Genomic DNA, 17,908 nt, shown 5'->3' with positions numbered 1-17,908 from the left:
CACTACGATTAAGGGGTTAAAGTGTTAAAGAGTTGTGACATAATGATTAAGCATGCAATAAAGATACAAGGTCAACATAAAATAGAAGGTTGGGCCATATGGTGAGGTTGATTATTCAAATGCTAACACAATTTATTTGGCATGGTTACGGATATGACATTAAGTAGTTCTTTAATGATGAACAAGTCCTCAATTTCTTACAATCACTTTTTGAGTGCTCTCCATGCTTGTTCAATGTAGTTTTCTTCCTTTTATGGATTTCTTATCCATCTATTCAATCAAGGCAGTTATGATCATTGTTTCTTGTCTATGTGGGAACATGCATATGATCATGATTTCCTCTTCTTAGTAGTTATTGAGCTCTCCTCTATAATCTCAACTCTACCTAGTTAGAGTTTGAACTCAATCTAATATCAAAGTTATCCCTAAACTCTGTAAAAGGTAGTTGTAAATATGTTTTGAGGGTTCTCCCCTATCCATATTTTGCAGTAGCATTATGCTCTGCAACTTTTTCCCTCCATTAATTAAATCTATGTTCCTTACCTTTCCTTACTCTAGTACATATATATGCCTTGCAGAGAATGTTTTCTTTCTATTTTTTTAAGTTTACATGTCTTGTTTAATCTATTGGCAATCATTGCATAAGTGAATATTATCTTTCCTTTCAACATTTCATCATTTTTAGACCAACATGTCACTCTGGGAAATAGACTAAAGTCAAGTCTTGTGTATTTTTGGTTTTCATTGATGTTTTATGTAGTTATAGATGAAGTTGTGACCATTCAATCTACATGCATCACCCCCTTTAGATTAGACTAGGTAGTTTTCTTTCCTGCTTCTCCTTCTCCCATTTCCTTCAAAGTGTAGTTAGGTGCATCCTGATTGTAAGGAAGTTGGCCTTCTCTAGAGATTTGGCCTAATAGCGCAAGTCCAACACTTGGAGGTCATTTCCATGTTACAGGAGGTCTCTTGAGTATCATACCTTGAGAAAGGGTGCAAACTTTAGTGTCAAGAGTTTTTGGTATGCCTGATGGGATAGATACAAATTCATAAGTCCGTTGATAAGCCAGTTGAAGCTCCATCTTATGCATTGAGAATTTGGGTGTTATTCTTAGTGCCATCAACTTTTGGAAGCATTCCATCAAACACCATGGTGACTCTAAGTGTCAATATACTATTTTCAAGATGAAATAGTGCTAGTATGTAAAGGTTATTCTTGATCTTTTGGTGATTTTCAAGTTTCTATCAAAATGTAGTTTTTATGAAACTCTAACCATGGACCCATTTCATACAAATAACTACTATTCCTCCCCCCCCACCCCCATATCATGAAATTTATATTCCTTAGGCCTCACATTTCCAATTCCAATCTCATCCCCAAGTTCATTATAGCTAGTATGCTCAAGGTTATTCATATTCCCCTATCCTTGTTCCACTAGTCCCAACATCCCTATATGAGAATCTTAACGATAAGATTTTGGAGTTACAAAGATAGATCGACTACAACCTCCAAGAGAGGAGTATGAGAATAGTTTCTATGTTGCATGATCATGATGAACAATTATTGGCCTGTGATAGGTAGCTTGATGAGATTTGGAGGTGGCAAGAGATAGAGAGACAGCAGGAGGTGGTGGCATACCAGGCCTATCTCCAACAAAAATAAGATGGGGGAGAAATAGAGAAATTTTAAGGAGAGACTTGCTATACAAGTTGCTACAGCAAGAGAGGAGAAAATGACACTCTAGTAGGCTCATTTTTAGACCAAGGAAGCAGAAGCAACCCCCTCTCCAAAGTATGCCATCCCAAGATTTAAGAAGCCCCCTCCATCGCAAGAGAAAATTACTGTAATCCCTCCACTCCCTATGTAGAAAAGATGGCCTCATGAGCCTTCCATACCTAACACCATTTCACTTTTTGAGGGTGGACTAGTCATATGGTCTCCTGATGGCCCAAACATAGAGTTTTGGGAGAATGAAATAAAGAAAATAGAACCACAAAGTGAGGAGTTGTAGCCTACTCAGGAGAACAAAGAGGTAGCAGTTGAGAAGAAGGAAGAGGATTCAATAATATTATCTAAAGATCTTCCCTCTTTTGTTGAGAAAGAATAAGAAAAGGTTGTTCCTTCTCTTGAGGAACAAATCATGGCCTTTGAGCCTTTATAAGTGGATGAGGATCTGTTGCAAACTAAGGAGGAAAAAGATCACTTATTACAGTAGACTATCCTCCATGATATGGAGAATGAAAAGGAGGATCCCAAGGATAGCTTCATCCTTGAGGAAGAACATGCTATCATGCATGAGGTTTCCCCTCAACCTATTCATGTTATTGCAACTATAATGGAGGATATCAATGATGAGGATATTCTCTTGGATGAATATTATGATATCTACTCTTCCATAGATGTTTAGTCATCATCTCCTATGCATGAAGAGAATTTTCTTCAACCACAATTATTGGATACTCACACCATATCAATAGCTCTAGACGAGGTGGTTCGTGAACAATATGAAGACAAGGTGGAGATTTTTTCTTCACAAGAAAAGGAGCCACTTCCAAATTAGTTGGATGCTACCATTGCAGAGCACATCAACATGGTCAAGGCTGATTGCCTAGACCCAACACCATTAATAGGATGCCCTATTAGGTATCTAGGTCTACAACAAATCAACATGTTGCCCCCAATTATGTTCATTCCAAAGCATGAGGGAGAAGTCAACAAGGAAGAGCAAGCATGTTTTTATTAGAATCAAGGTCCTCCAGTGCTAGAAAGCTTCATGGTCTTCAAGATTAGGGAAGAAGTATTCCATGTAGCACTATTCTTGTCATGCTTGTTGCTTCCATTTTTAGCTACCCACACATGGAAGAAGATATCAATTGGTGAGGAAGGGTAGCTATTTCAACAAACTTGTCAATGGGTTTGTTTGATTTTTTTTTTTGTAAATTTATGTACATATTAGAATAGGCATTTTTCCAATTTTTAAAGAACTGCACAAGCATAGGCTAGTTCTCTATGAGATGGCAAAGTTTTTGAATTTTTGTAGTTTTAGAGGTTACAATTTATTTTTGGTTGCAATTTTTTTGGTCCTTGCAGTGTAAAGATTTCATTTTTTGTAACTCCATAGCCTAATGGAATGCTTAAGGTCACTAGTCCATACTTAGCATGCAAGCATTCCCTCTGAGTCACTAGAAATGTTGACCATTTTTGCACCCCCTGTCTTCTAGATATTGCCAATCTCATGAAAACCAAGGTGGTAGCCTTGATCCACGTCCTTTGGACTATTCATTTATTGCCATGCAAACTTTAGATGGATACATAAAAACTTGGTCAAAATATATTTTCTTTATATTGCTTGGTCTTAAGTATTATCGTATTTGTATGATATATCCTTAGAACATTTTAATTTGTGATTGTGTGACTTCCTTTCATCACTTGGTCGCAAATAGTTAGCACTTAACTAGTAGGGGAGCTACAAATGTGTGACATGATCTTCTCAGATGTCAGTGCAACTTCATGGCTCAGAGAGCTAACATCTAGTTAATGGTTGTGATGAAGTGATTAGCTTTATTTGCATGGTTTTAGGTCAACTTTTGCATTAGAATACCTCAGAGGGCCCACATTTTCATGACCATTAGATCTTATTAGATCTGTGGTTGGCATATATGTGCTTTTTGAAGTCTTTCAAACTTTAATGAAAGTTGGGAAGAGAGCATTTTCCGTGTGGACAAGTTGGGACCAGACTCAGTCATGGGCTATAATGTGAAGGATGTGTTAGATCAAGTGACAAAGGGGCATTTCCTTATTGGTTGTTGAATATGCTAAGGGTTTTCAATTTCACAGCTACCATTAGATGTTAGCATATCAATGTCTGGCGTATCCCTACATTTTGAAATTTCTCGATGTTTAACCATTGTGGGAATATGAGCATGTGATGCATGTCATAGTGGGCCACACATATTTTAGGACTACTTCAGTTGTACCATCACAAGGGTCAATTTCAAATGAGTTGCTCATTGAAAGAAAGTGGACCAATTGAATTGATATCACTCCATCGATGAAGTTTCATTTTTGAAGTTGCAAACATGCAAACCTCAACCCCAATAGAGTAAAATTATGTGTTTTCACATAGTCATAGGGCTAAATGTAGAACTCTAGGTTAAGGCAACAAATTAGTAAACTCTTAGGTAATGGCTTTGTAGGGTTAAATAAAGATAGTTATTTGCAGTTGTGACTAGGTGATCAACAGTCAAGGATTGGTCTTTGCATAGTCGCAAGTATCAAGGATGTGATCAAATCTTAAGCCATGAAGTAGAAAAATACATGGATAATATGGTCACAAATGTTTCATGCCAACTAGGAAATCAGCTACAATAGTGGAAATCATGGCAGTTGTGGGGTTGCAGTGGTTAAGGGGTTAAAGTGTTAAAGAGGTATGACACAGCGATCAAGCATGAAACAAAGATATAGGTTCAACATAAAATAGAAGATTCATCCATGTGGTGAGGTTGATTATTCAATTGCTGAGACAAATTACTTGGCATGGTTGTAGACACAACATTAAGTAGTTCTTTAATGGTGAATAGGTCCTTGATTGCTTACAGCCACTTTTTTGAGTGCTCTCCATGCTTATTCAATGTAGTTTTCTTCCTCCCATTGCTTACTTATCCTTCTATTTAATCAAGGCAATTATGGTCCTCATTTTTTATCTCTTCACAACTAGATTTGTATGTAAAAGATTTGATTTCCTATATGGGGATGTGCATCTGATCATGATTTCCTCTATTCAGTAGTTATTTCTCTCCTCTGCAATCTCAACTCTACTTTGTTATAGTTTGAACTTAATGTAATATCAGAGTTATTCTTGAACTCTATAAAAGGTAGTTGTAAATATGTTTTGAGGTTTCTCCCCTATCTTTTTTTTGTAGTAGCATTATGCTCTGCAACTTTTTCCCTCCATTGATGAAATCTTTGTTCCTTACCTTTCCTTGCCATTTTGTTTTCTAGTGCATGTATATGCCATACAGAGAATGTTTTATTTCTATTTTCTTATGTTTAAATGTCATGTTTAATCTATTGGCAATCATTGCATAAATGAATAGTATCCTTCATTTCAACATTTCATTAGTTTTAGATCTGCATGTCACTTTAAGAGATAGATTGAAGTTAAGTTTAGTGTATTTTTGGTTTTCATTGATCTATTTTGTGTAATTGTAGATAGAGTTGTGATCATTCAATCTAGTTGCATCACCCCCTTTAGATTAGACTAGGCAGTTTTCTTTCATGCATCTCCGTCTCCCTTTTCCTTCAAAGTGTAGTTAGGTGCATTCTAATTTTAAGGAAGTCGGCCTTCTTCAGAGATTTGACCTCACAATGCAAGTCCCACACTTGGAGGTCATTTCCATTTTACACAAGGTCACTTGAGGATCATACCTCAACCAAGGTTGCAGACTTCTATGTCAATAGTCTCCAATAGGGCTTTGTGATCAGTATTACTAATAGTAAAAAAAAAATTGCTTTTGGTCTTCCTTGATGCTTCAACAATCTTACTTTTGTTGCTATGATAAGGTGTGAATATATGATATTTTTCTTGTGTTTCTCATAGTTTTTGAATGTGGGAATTCCATTCCTTCTAAGAATGTATGTATGTAACCATGTCCCAGCAACAACAACTGAACCAGTAGGATATGTTAATCCTTCATAATCTGTAATTAGTTGTCCAATCTTTTGTTTACCTCTTACACAATGTTCTAGAGCCCTCACACCCTTCAATGAATATTTCATCATTTCATATACCATTATTTTTTACTATTGTCCTCCCAAGATCTTGTTCACACCCCTCATTGAATAATGTTATAGATTTGGATAAGCCACCACATTGTGAACACTTCTCATTTAAGAAATCATTTATATAAAGAAACAACCATCAAATCTATGACATAAAAATTGATCTAGCAAGTCCCTTCATGATTTTGGAAACTCACTAGCACCATAATTCTCCAATATTTATTACTATACAAAGTAGAATAGATGGAGTAGACTAGTTCATGGTGCATAGAAAAATCCACATGATATTTGCAAAAACATGTATGGGTAAAACCACAAATGTGCATCACCTTTTATAAAGAAAAAAGATCCTTGAATGTAAATTATTCAACTTAAATGACATAAAAATGGTATTTGTGCTTAAAATTTGAAGATGATGTGAAATGATGAAATGTGTAAAATTGGATGAATTTTATGCCAAGTGAGAATTTATTCATTTTTTTAAATTTTTGAACTCCTTTTTTCACCTAGAAAAGATATAGGTTGTAGTTCCTGTCAAACTAGTATATACAAATCATCATTTTTTTCTCTAATTTAAAAATATGTTACAGATAATATCTATAGCTAGGGGAAAAAATGAAATATTGTTTTTTGATGTATATTTTATTTTCTATAACTTCTCAAGTTTGACCTTATGAGAAACCAACAGTTTTTTTACCACCCATCAAAACTTTCCTATCAAATATACACCTTTTTGAAAAAAAATTGCATAATCTTAAAGATGACTCTGTCCTCTAGGGATAAATATTAAAATATATATATGATTTACTATTTTTTTCATTTTTTGAGGTAGCATCTTCTCAAATGTTAAAATACCTACTTATAATATTTTGAAATTATAACATATTTTATATCTACAAAAGGGTATTTTAAATTTTTGAAAAAAAATTGAGCTTTGATAGAGAAATGATATTTGACCAAAATAGGTTTAGATATCCTAAAAGATGATGCACATTTATGTTTTTACCCTTATTTTGAATCTTATGTAGAATTAAATAAAATGACTTCAAGGATTCAAAAGCCCTTTGTGATATATGCAATTTTTGATGAGATGTGGTGTGAGTTCTCTAATGTCAATTATGAACTTCAATAGATCCTTAGCATTTGGTGAGACTCTTGATCTAGACTGCCAAAATTATGTAATTTCTTGCTTGACATCATTGGTTATCTTCATATCAAAATGTGGAAGTCTCCCACCATAAGCCCATGTATCATTTTGAAGATCTGGATCATCTATTCTCTCTCTTCTAGCAAGTTCTCTTCTCAAAGTAGTGTAATTTAGGTTCAACTCAACACAACTTTTTCTCTTATATCTACCCTTTCTCAAATGATGATTTACCAAAGAGGTTGTAATAACCTTTTGAGCATCTCTCTTGTCCTTCCCCCTACTATTTTTACCAATTTTATTAAGAGCACTGAAAATATTCTTCACAATAATGGCATTTCTCAGTATTTTCTTGTTGACACAAATCTTCAATTTGGCAAGCATAGGTCTCATCTTTTGCATCTTTAATAAGTACACAAAAATTTGGCATTTCTCCACTATTCTCTTGTTTCCAAAAAACATATCACACAATTTTGAAGCCCATAACCCAATGGTTCTCTATGAATTCTTCCCTTTCAAATTTCTAATAATGGTTTCATCAATTTCAATTAACTATTTTGGTGTTTTAGGACCTTCATTTTTAGTTATAATTAGGATATATGTAGGCTTCCTATGCATTTTCATTTTCCACATGGTCAATCTCAGCATTAGATTATAAATTGGTACATTATCATCCTCCACATTTTCAGCCTTGGCATTTTCATTATAAATTGGTACATTTTCATCCTCTAGATGAACACATATTCATTTCCCAACTCTATAATTTCACCTTCAATCAATACATTGTCAACTTGATTGACATTTAACATACCTCTTCCTTCAATCATTCTCTTTGTCACTTTACCTATATTCTTTGATGTCTTCATTTCATGCCTTCCTTTTGCATTTAACCTTTTGACAACTATTGCTCCTCATTCAAACAACAATCCAAGACACCTTATCAAGTCTTTTAGCCACATTTTCAAACAATGGGCCCCAAACCCTATTTTTCTAAAAAAACATTGTTGAAACTCATGAAAAGGGAAAATCAAAATGTAATTTTCAAGTCTACAATGATAGAGCATATTTTGGTAAAAGTTTACTAGTAAAATAGATCAGGTATTCGATCCCATATAGAATACTCGAAATAAGTAGGTACCTGATATAAAATAGTATACCCAAAATATGTACCAAAATGATGAGGGGGAATCAAGTGCAAACATACTATTTAAAATAGGAACAACTTTTTCTATAGGACCACCTTTTGTATGGGGAATAATTATTATAAAAATTAGTGTAAATACTATAATGTATATTAGTATTTAGTATTTTTTATCCAATATTATATGTATTCCTATTTATTATTAATATATTGTAACATAATACTATATGTATTAGTATTTTATATTTAGTATTAGTATATTATAATATAATTTAATATATTTTATAATCATGATCATTTATATATTAGTACTTATTATGAAATATTACAAGTATGTATGTGATCTGAAAATGGATCTAGACTAATTGCAGTATTGAATGCTTAAATAAAAACCCATCTTAGTGGAAGACTTATTACATTTATACATTAATGAATTAAAACATTAAAACTTAAGATGAGAAACAAAATTGAGAGAGAAGAAGATAGAGAGTGCAAACAAAGTTTGATTTTAGAGTTTGCCACAAATGTGACTACGTCTCTGGGTCAGCTCTAATAGAGTACAACCAATCTGATTAATCTCAAAAATCAATTACAAAGCACCAAGACCATTCCTTTGAGCACTTCAGTAGCAACAAAACTCTGAGATACAAGAATGGTAGAAAAATCTCCTTACAAGACCTCTTTGTCACAACGCCTGTTTCAATACATTGTCACTTGAAGAGAATAAAATTTGCCTCCAAGAACACTTGGCCAAAATTCTCCTCCAAAATACTCTTGAAAATTATGAGTGAAAAACACTCACTCTCTCCCCCTTTTTATACAAGAAATTTACTTGAATTAAGCCAAAACAAAAATATTTAATTATAGGCCTTGAAAAAATTCCCCCTTTTGAAATAGCCCTCTTTAAATTTTTGTATTTTGGCATTTTACCAAATTAGGGTGGTTAAAGATTAACAAAATAACCACATTCCTTATTTAAAAGGGGAGCGCGTGGTTTGTTAAACTTTAAATGACAATCACACATTCCATATCTTAGAACATGCATGTGGCGCAATGGTTATAGCCAAATTTGGAAGGTGTTGGGTCAGTGGTTCAACCCCCTTTGGCACCTTTTTCACAATTGAATTGGCAGCTAGCTCAAATTTAAATAGAAGTTTTGACATTTATGTAACGAACACTCTAGGTGGCCCAATAACCAAGCCTTATTTTAGCAAAGGGGTGGTTAGGGGTTCGAATCTCACCACTTTTTTTTTTTCTTTTTTTTTTGGTTTAAAATTGCCACCATGACATCATGATGATGTCATCAACTTTCAAATGACATTTTTACCTCCAAAATTCAAATTGTCATAACTTTCACATATGAAGTCCATTTTTGACGAAATGAACACCGTTGAAAAGCTTATGACGAGATCTTTAATTTGAAACCCATTGTTGACTACTTCTGAGATGGTCTAATCTCACCTCTTATCTAGCCCTCTAGTCTACCTGTTGACCAAAACTTTGACTGAGCTTAACTTCTGTATCCAGACTCTATTTTTGTCTATTCAAGTTGCATTGGAATCAGGACACCAAGATCTTTTTGATGGTGCAAATTCTGGAGAGATATGAGACACTTCAATTTTCATTGAAAATATCTACCGAATTTGTGTGTGTGTGTGTGTGTGTGTGTGTGTGTGTGTGTGTGTGTGTGTGTGTGTGTGTGTGTGTGTCTGTGTGTGTGTCTGTGTGTGTGTGTGTGTGTGTGTGTGTGTGTGTGTGTGTTTGTGTGTGTGTGTGTGTTTGTGTGTGTGTGTGTGTGTAAAAGTATTTATTATATAGTTAGGATAACCTATGGGTCAAAAGGGGTCATAAGATAACCTATGGCCTTTTTTGACCTATTTTATGACAACATATATCCCTAGGGATCTTGGGACCCCTAGGGACATATTATAATTGATCATATGGGTCGAAAGGGACCATAGGATAACCTATGACCCCTTTTAACACATTTCATGACAACATATGTCCCTATGGTTCCTAGGATCCCTAGCGAAATGCCTTGCCAAGGAACCCAAGAGAAATTAGCCTATAATGTCACTAAGTTTGCTAAATATCTTGTTTAAGATTAAAACAAACAATAGATAACATAACGAAAGTAATAACTCATAGACATATATAAGAAATAATAATAGTTAAATCTCTCAAGGGTTCCATAATGTTGAATCACACACATAAGTTTTATTAAGATTAAATCTAATAAGTAAACAAAGTCTGTGTCATAGAATAACCATAGGTATGAAATCACATGAAATAATATACAGGTACATAATGTGTCGCATGGTAGCATGCTCATCCTCTACACACATTGCATGGTTTGAAATGTTAAAAGAGTGTACATCATGATAAGATACAACATCTCATGGGATCTCAAATAATTAAAGTACAATATACTTGAATATGATCATAGAACATAATCACAAGACAAGAAGAATATAACAACTACAAAGGATACATCCAACATTGGCATTCAGCTTTTTGATCTCAATAGTATGAGAAACACTACCACCCAATCTTGTGGAACCTCAATGACCCACCCCCACTATGTCAAGGAGATAATCTCAAGTTCCAAATAGATAACAATCTAAAAGTGATAACAAGAATCTAGGTCAAGGAATCTAGATACCAACCTATCTAAAAGAAACCATGTAAACAAGTAATATCAAATCCTAGAGGTGACAAGACATTTAGGAAACCTAATATACACATGTGGAAAAATTTCATCACATGAGTCAACTACAAGGTTACCCTGGCAATCTCTCTGGAATCTGGCCCCCTAGTAACTATATGCAGCATCAGTATCCTTTTTAATAGACAAGGCATACTAATGAGGCAAGGTTGCAAAAAAGAATCCTCTCTACTCTCACCCTAGTCTATACTAGCACTCGAGGCATGGGCAAGGTAATACACTAACTCTTATAATATACTAGCTCGAGAAATAATGATAAGATGGCATGGTATGAAACAAACTCAAAGGTTAAAAATCTTGAATTCACATCACTTTGAAAAATTTGGAAAGGTAATTAAATCATATGTTTATCCTATATTTTAGGACAATTGGCTCAAGCTAAGGACTTGTACTTGAGAAATATCTCATCTCTTTTACCATTAAAATACTGTGATAGGGCACTCATCCTAACAATTCAGGGAAGTTGATGCTCGATACTTGCAATTTGCATTAAAGTTGAATATTTACATATGCATATATCTAAACTAAACATGCAATGGTGGAGAGTGGTACATTATGTAGATCCTAACTAGCAAGCGACTATGACTCCCTCCCTTAACCACATCAGATACATCAAACAAAAGGTAAAACATACATGTACACCATACACATGCAAGTATGGGGTAGGTAACCATAAAACCATATATATTAAATCATCCATATATTTTCATCATGAAACTAACTAAAACCACTATATGAAGTATGCACATCATCATCATCACAAGAATAGTGATGAACATGTCAAATATCCAAGTATAAGATATCTCATCAAATATATAATCCAAACATGCAAATAGTATCAATGAAGTTAGTAACCAAGTACCACTAAATCAAATCATGTAACCATGAAAGCTAGCCTAAAAGAATTTGGTAATATAACCTAAGAGAAAACTAGGGGTAGCCACTACCACCAGGGACCTATTTCATTTATTCATATGGGTCCAAAGGGGTCATAGGATAATATGTGACACCTTTTGACACATTACATGACAATATATGCCCCTAGGGGTCCACTAGCACAATTTTGGCAAATAAAATGTTTACATGACTAAAATAATTAGTCACAAGACAAAAAAGTTTAGTCATGGGGCTAAAAATTATCAAATTCTAGTAATATTTTATAGTTTATATGTATAAGTGACTAAATAAAAGACTAATTTGGTCATTGGTTAAAATCACAAGGTTAGACAAAGGTAAGTGACTAAAAAATAATCAAATAAATGACTAAAAAATTTGTTGCTAATAATTAGTCACCCAAACAAGGAAAGAGCCTACAACACAATGGTAAATTGTGAGCCTCTTATCTGGGAGCTCTTGCATTCAATTCTACTTGAGATTAATAAAAATAATAATTAATCACAATACATAATAATAAGTAATCTTTTCTTTGGCCTCTTATCGATAAAAAAAATAGTCACCCAAACAAATGACTAGATGAATGGGAGATTATTATTTTCATCATATTATTACATTCTTTAACTTTTTGTTACGTGAGTTGGGAGAAGATTTCTCTTTAGCAACCTTAATTAAAAAGGGTATTATTTCTTTGGTAGAAGCATGTGAAATAGGATAATATGGTCTTCTAATTTTTAGGGAAATTATACATTTAGACCTTCACTTGTCATTTATTTTTGTTTAGGTCCTCTAGAGGGATTTTTGTTGAGGGAAAAAAATTGTGAGAACGACTCAAGTGGGAACAAGTAGACATGGCTATTCCAACTAAGCTATTTCTAAATGGTAACTATTCTCATGATAAGATTGAAAATTCTTCTAAGCATTTTATAGTTATAAGCATTATAAATATGCATATTTGACATAGGTATAGATGTCAAGGTGAAGTTTTTCAATCTCATTAAACTGTGTTTCATGAGTAGTGACTCCCACAAACCAATATCTTGTGAGAATGAATAGAACACCACTTAACACTCATTAGATTTAGGTGATGCTCACAGATCCATCTGTATGCTCTTTGTGCAAGGTTGTAAGATTATTTCATAACATGTCTTATAAATATAGTAGTTAAGTAAATCTTGTAATTAATATATGTGATGTTTATAATATATTAAATTATATAAAATACTTAAAATAGCAATTAGAATTATGGAAAAAACTAATAAATTTTATAGAATACTTAAATTATATATAAGTAAGTATAAATATTATTAAATTAATAAATCAATTTTTTATTTAATATATATTATAGTAATCTTTTATTTTTAATGAAATTATATATTTTTAATTAAATAATATATTATTATTATTATAGAAATTAATTCATTTATGATATTAAGCTTAGGATTAGAGTTACATGTAAAATAAACATGAAGAGGAGATATAGAAGATTCGTGTACAACTTTGGAGGTATATAGGTCAATGAGTTTGACTTGAAAGAGATACAGATGATTTCTAGTAGAAAAATCAAAATTTGAATTTCTATAGAAAATATCTTCTACTTATAGATTAAACTATCTAACTTCTTCAAATGAACTAATTCTAAAATTTCTACTGTAAAAAATAAATCAATGTATTTTTGCTATCAAGATTCAATTGTGTAGTTTTTTTAGTCAAACTCATTGGCCCATGTTATAGGAGTAGTGGTTCAGAAGAACCCATCTCTCGTGATAACAAGTAGAAAACTTAGTACCCATTCCATCTTGATGTTCACACAGGTATGCAGACTTGAGGGAAGCCAAAAATGTATTTAGCATACATTACATCATTTAAATATTACATGTATGCAAAATATGGTAACATGGATAAGACACACCATCTTTTTGTGCTACTATCTTTGTGTAAGACAAAAAAGTAGAAATCTTTTATGTAAAATCCAAAAAAGTGGAAAAGGAATGTCAAATTGGAATTTTTGTAAAGACTTAACAAACTTTCAAGAAAATATTTAAATTCTTTAGAATAACTGAGAGGGGGTGAATCAGTTATCCAAGGTCCAGATGTAAAAATAAAACTTATCAGTACTAATAAGATATATATCCATAAAACTTTAACATGCATGCATCCATTAGATCATAAAGTACCTTATCTTTTTAGGTTACTGTCCTAGGTCAAAATAACTTTGTAGAAATCTAAACATGAAATACCATAAGAAAATTCACATAATTTGACATAAGGATTTTACGTGGAAACCCAATTTGGGAAAAATCACCAATAATATGCTACTAATTCTCACTCTTTTAAACTAATGCCATGTGAAAGGCCAACTCTATTAAAGGTTACAATACACACTATTAAATGTAACCTGGTTAAAGGAATTCAATCATCCTATTAGGACTGAGCCTTGTTAGAGTAATTTAGACCATTCCATTAGAATGTTGCACAATTAAAGGATTTACAAATGATGGTTAGGTCAACCTTAATCTAAAGGATTTTATTCACACTAGTATAGTTATTAGAAAATAATAGTAGGACTTGATCTGAAAAAAACTTACAACTCACTTGCAAATTATAGATCTCTATTTCAGTCCTCTATTTTGCTTGGAATTCATACTCTTCAGCTCTGATAGCTTGTTCACCCTTCTAGCATTCATCACTTTAAGTCATCTTGCTTTGTATTCTAACTACAATCTCTTTTGTTCAGCCACTAGTTGAAGCAATACCCTAGACTCCTTGTCTTCCTTATGCTCTTACACATGACAACCTTTACTTCTAAATAGCTATCTCTATAAATGTAGAATTTAGATCTTTTGTCACTTAACCATAAGTAACATTCTAGGGTTAGGTAGGATTCAATAAATCTACCCACTTTTCCATTTGGTTCCTCTAGAAACTTCCTATACAATCTTCCTTGAATTCATCTCAAAATGGTTTACCTTGAATTATGTACCACCATCTCATCATAGTTATCTTCCACATGGTTCACATAATTCAAGAAATCAAATTAGTCAGTTCAGATTCATCACATCTTTGGTTTAATATTTTTTGACGTCACTTGGCATCTATACTATTCTATCACTCTGCCAACACTAGTTTACTCAAAAAACACCAAAGTTTACTGATGCTCGGTGCCCACTAAACTTTACTCAACATGTACTAACATTCACTTAGCTTGAACTATTTGTCTTCTTTTCTTGAAACCTCTTTATTTTCACTTGGCTTCAACTAATTTTTTCTCAGCTTGCACTAACTACTCAGCATGGCTTGTCAAACACTTCTCTTACTTGATCTTCTTCCAATCTTTTCTTGTATAATCTTTCATTTTAGACTTTTAGTAGATAAAAAATATATTATAGTATTAATGTCTTACTTGGTCTTAGTGCTCTTTTTGTACACCAAATAACACAACCTTTCTCTAGATGCTCTTGTTATCTCCTCTTTTCAAATCCTCTTCATCAATCAACTAAATGAAACATTTTAGACCAAAAATCATGTCTCACAAGCAGGTAGTAGGTTTGACATCATTGACAAAATAATGTTTATTCCATTATAGGTTCTTAACTTCAAAAAAATCTCTTTTCAACAATCTCCCTCTTTGGAATTGATGGAAAACCAACACCAACAACAATACCAAAAAGAAAATAATATCTTTGAGATTTCCCCATCTATAAGTAAATTTCCTTCCTCTATATAGGGTAATGTAAGCTTTGTCAATCTCCTTCAATGTATCTTCTCCCTCTGATTTATATTTCAGTCTCTAGGAATATCTATCTCTCATTGGTGTACCTCTCCCTTAGGTTTTCTCTGTCTTTCTGATAACTTCCTCTTTGACAATAATGCCAAAGACTTATCATCTATCACCTTGCATGTGATTGTAAATCTTCTAATTTAGCTCCTTCATTACTTTAGGCAATTCCTAAAGTAAGATCCACTGCAACAAGTTGTAAGATACAACATTCATCTCAGTTGATGCTTAGTTGATGTAGGGCACTACTCATGCTTCTTAAGTAGCTTGAGATAGGGGTATCACCCCTAGTTTACCTCTAAGATATCCATTGGCATCCTTAGGTAAAGCTTTTGTCAATATATCAGCTATCTATTCTTTCGTATTCACATATTCCATCCTCACTTCTTTGTCTTGAACCAAATCTCTTAAATAATTATACTTGATTATAATGTGCTTATTTTTTGTGTGCATCACAGGGTTCTTTGATATATTTATAGCACTTCTATTATCACAATAAAGTACTATAGGTTCAATGATTTCCTCCTTCATGCCTTTGAGTAGTTGTTTGATCTATACCACATTTGTACAATTTATTGCAATAACCACATATTCAACTTCAGCAATATATTGAGATATATAATTTGTTTCCTTATTGGTGTAGGTGACCAATTTATTTCCTAAGAAAATTTCTCAACTACGTGTACTCTTTCTATCATCAATGTTTCCAACCCAATTAGCATCTGTATAGGCTCTTAACTCAAATTTGTCATTTTTCTTGTAGTATAGACCATAATCTTATGTTCCTTTTAGATATCTCATAATTCTCTCAATGACTATCAAATTATTCTCCTTAGGATTTGTAGAAAATATTGCAACAATACCAAAAACTAATGCAATGCCAGGTCTATTATGTACTACATATTGAAACTTACCAATCATAGACTTGTATAATGTTTGATTCACTTCAGCAGAACCATTATTTTTTGAAAGTTTATGTCCTATCACCACAGGAGTGGTAACTGGTTTTGAATCCTCTAAACCAAAAGTTTCCAATATTTCCTTCACATACTTAGACTAAGTGATGTATATACCATATTTCATCTGATATACTTACAAACCAATAAATAACTTGATCTCTCCAAAAATAAACATCTCAAATTATTTCTTCATTTCATTTGCAAAGGAGTTACATAATGCATTTTGACCTCCAAATATGATATCATCAGCAAAAATTTCAGCTAGTAAAATACCTTTGCATCCTTTTGTCTTCAGGTATAGATTATTGTTATCATCAATCTTCTCAAAATCAATCTTCACAAGATAATTGTGAAGACTTTCATACCATACTCTTAAGGCTTTCTTTAAACCATATAAAGCTTTGTCTAGTCTACATGCCATATTATTTTTGTTTGGAACAACAAATCCTTCAAGTTGTTCTATGTAAACCTCTTCTTCTAATACACCTTTTAGAAATATTGACTTCACATCCATCTGATAAACTTTGAAACCTTTGTATGAAGAATAGTTCTTACTCCTTCCAATCTTGCAACTGGGGCAAATGTTTCTCCCTAGTTGATTCTTTTTTCTTATGCATACCCCTTGCAAACTAATCTTGCCTCATTCCTTGTGGCTTCACTATTCCCATATATTTTTTCTATACACCCACTTAGTTCCAATCACATTCTTGTTCTCTGGTCTGGGTACTAGAGTCCATGTCTTATTTTTCTCAATTTGATCAATCTCTTCTTTCATGGCTTTACTCCAGTCTTCATTCTCTAAGGAATCTTTCACTGAATTAGGTTCATGCATGCTCAAAAAACATGTATCACTTCTCAACCTATTCCTTGTCATTGGTCTAGCTTCTTTATCTCCAATAATTGGTTTAGTGGGGTGATGTCTTCAGACACACTTTGAAAATCTTGGTTTTTTTGTTATTTCTTCAATGGGTCTATCAACTTTAGAATTACTATGTACTTCTTTATCAGGTAGATTGACATTCCTTTCATGTACACTTAACTCAGAATCAGAATGTACCTCATCTTATGTGTGCAACTCAACTTCTAAATGCAACTCAGTTCCTAAATGTGACTCAACATTCAGGGTATGTGAATTGGTAGTCACTAATACTTGTTTTTGATTTACAAAAACTTCATTAGCAGGCATGCCTTTATAAAGGTATATAAAGGATTTTTACTCTTCATGTTCCTTCATAAGTTTAGTTTTATGTACCTTTGTATATTCATCAAACTTCATATTTTCACTTTCCACAACTTTGTTAGTGTTAATATTCAAACACTTATAAGCTTTACCTCTTGTGGAATAACCAAAGAATATATATTCTTCACTTTTAGCATCAAGTTTACCATTCTCCTAAAGAATGTAGCACTTTCTTCCAAATACCTTAAAATATTTTACATTGGGTCAATATCCATACCATAGTTCAAAAGGTGTTGAATGAGTAC

This window comes from Cupressus sempervirens, chromosome 5 (assembly GCF_028749045.1).
Source record: "Cupressus sempervirens isolate cs-2001-9-10 chromosome 5, ASM2874904v1, whole genome shotgun sequence".
Taxonomy (NCBI): domain Eukaryota; kingdom Viridiplantae; phylum Streptophyta; class Pinopsida; order Cupressales; family Cupressaceae; genus Cupressus; species Cupressus sempervirens.
This window is presented reverse-complemented; position numbering follows the sequence as displayed.